Genomic DNA, 2,986 nt, shown 5'->3' on the forward strand with positions numbered 1-2,986 from the left:
AAGCAAGACAAACTGAGTCACATGACAAGCAGATATATCACTCACAAAGTAAAAACATTCGGGTGGGATCTCCCACAATAAAAAAAATAGAATAAAATGAAAATATATGCTTACAGATGAATGAAGCCCCCAACGCACAAAGCAACAACAGTGTACCCATGACTGAAAGACAGAAATCCATCCTTTAGTTACAGATATGTTGGAAATGTACATCATTTGAACAATATATTGATTTATTTGACCTAACAGACATTTTGAGTAATATCTGAGTGCTTACCTGCTAAGTTGCTTTAGTGTGAAAACTTTATTTTTGCACACCCATCCTTTAATATACTCTGATGTACTAAAGCACCAGCCAATCAAAAACCTTTAACTCAAACAGGTATGACTTTGGAAAAACAATTCCCTTCCTCTAAAACAAATTAAGGCAGAACTTGGCAATGAATAGTATTCCATGCTGTATATTGACAGTAGTGCTATGACCAATGCCAACAACATATATGCAATGAGTCATTTATGTGATTTTAGCGACGCCACACCTAGGATCCTTACATGAGCTGCCAATCAACTTGTCATTATGTTAAAGATAAATATTTTGTAGGTACAGGTTTCATTAAAATTGTTTAATCAAAGTAAGTTTTCTTTAAAATATATATGATTGTGTGCTACTATGTAAAGTGGAAAAAAACCCATGTTGTGTTGGGTAATTATAAGTCAATTTCAATCACTGAACAGCAGCATGTGTAATTTGGTGTAACCAAATAATATTATCTTTTCAGATTGGGCAAGGCAAAAAAGTGATAAGAATACAAGCATGACTTATCTCGAAAGTTACCCAACAGGCTCGAAGAAAAAAAGGCTAATTTGATAATAAAACATTTTGAGGCATGTAAAAACATATATATATATATATAATGTTTGTCATATTGCTATCATTGTCGTTATTGTTATCACATGAATTTTTCAAGTCTTTTGGAACTCTTTACTGATGTACATTTTATAATTCACCGGTACTGAAAACAAAATGATATAACAACAGTCAGTGGAAACCAAAATCATCAATCCCTTGTAGGCTGGATTCAAAATCAAGGTCATACATCCAAATCACATCCTGAGCCACAATTGTCTGGACACACTCCCGTTGAGCACCGGTGGGGATCTTCTCCCAGACCTGGATCACGGCATCAGTGAGGTCCTGGACAGCCTGGTCAGAAACCTGCACACCTCCTGTTCCTCATTGCACAAGTGGGAGCAGATACCAGTCATGCTGCTGAGTTGATGTACTTCTCTGGCCTGGTCCAGCTCTCCTCGTGTAACTCCTGGTGTTGTGTTGTGCCTCCATGCTCTGCTGGGAGTCACAACAAACAACAACCACACATAATGGATATACCATCCCAGAGGAGCTAGACTACCTGCACAAAATATATTCACTGTATGTCTATCAGAAGGCACAACAAACAAGTAGTTTATTATTTTCTTGTTTGATTATGATTATAATGACTAATAGTGTTTTGATTATGCTGTGAAAGTTTTTAATAAAATATGTTTCCGGCCAGTGAGAGGGAAGTCTGGGCTTCCCGGCTTAGGCTGCTGTCCCCGGATAAGCGGTTGAAGATGGATTGATGTATGTATGGGGCCTTTCTCGGAGAACTTCTATGTTCTCCCGGTGTCTGCATGGGTTGTATCCTGGTTAAATGGCTTCCTTCCACCTCCAAAAAACATGCAACTTGGGCTATTTGGTTATGCTAAATTGTCCGTAGGTGTGAGTGTGTGTGTGAATGATTGTCCCTCCGTGTGTGGTCCTGTGATGAACTGGCAGTTGGTCCAGGGTGTACCCCTCCTCTCACCTGTAGGCTGCTGGGAAAGGCTCCAGTATACATCCTGTGACCCGGATTTCGGATTAAACGGTTAAGAAATGTTTTTTTTTTAAAGGGCATCATTGGACCTCCAACAGGAGGTTGTTAAGCCTCTCGTCACGCTTCTCTCTCATAGCATCCACATCCTTGGTATGGTGAGGCGATTGTGCTGTTTGCATTCCTTTGATTTTGGAAGATCTTGAGTTGTTTTTGTTAATAATTAAATATTGGTTTGGCATCAAAGCATGCTTTGTCTCCCTTTCATTGTCACATGCCTTGTGCCGGGTTTGTGACAAGCGGGACCTCGTCTGGGAATCCAACAGAGAGGGAGGGTCGTAGCAATAGAGAGCATAATTCTGATCCTAATCCTTTCTTTTAAGTTATGTGTTGCAATATGTAAAGTATCAATGCTAAATAAATGTCTTTTCTCTTGTAATAATTAGCATATTTGGTATTGATTTAAGTCAATACCAAACATTGTGTCCTTTAAAATTGTAAAATTGTTGTAAAATTGATGCTTCACACATGTACAGTTTGTATAATGGGTGGGTGCTCACAATGGTGCTGAATGATCAGGTCCTAACTAAAATGACATTCTAACAATACTGACTGGCAGCTGTTTGGTTAAAAGGGTGGTTTCTTGGGTACACCCAAGTACAAATGTGTTGAAGTTCAGGGTTGCAGAAATCACTTGCGACAGAAAGTAAATACAACTTGGCCCAGGTGTGTAATAATAATACAAAAAATAAAAAACAAATAAAAAATATTTAATCAGAGTAAGTTTCAAAGAGGCCAAAGGCCTCTGGGCAGGGCAACAGTAAGCCTGGTGGCGTTACTCTAAGTACACCGCGGATCCAGATGAAAGGTGTCCTTATTTTTATCTGGAAATTTTCTCCTTCTTCAGATGAAGACAGGTTTTGTAAACATTCTTCTCGCCAGCAATATTTTTTTTGTCCAGAACAGAACAGTGTGAACTCCAGATGTCCGAACCATTTCAACGTGAAGGAGTGGGGAAATTTATTTAACACTTATTAGCAGAGTGTGCATTGCTTTAGACAATGCTGACATTGCATAGGTACAAGGCCATTACAGTTTGCTGGTTAGGACTGTCCAAGGCCACTGAGGTCTAC

This window comes from Brachionichthys hirsutus, chromosome 3 (assembly GCF_040956055.1).
Source record: "Brachionichthys hirsutus isolate HB-005 chromosome 3, CSIRO-AGI_Bhir_v1, whole genome shotgun sequence".
In the NCBI taxonomy this organism is placed as follows: Eukaryota; Metazoa; Chordata; class Actinopteri; order Lophiiformes; family Brachionichthyidae; genus Brachionichthys; species Brachionichthys hirsutus.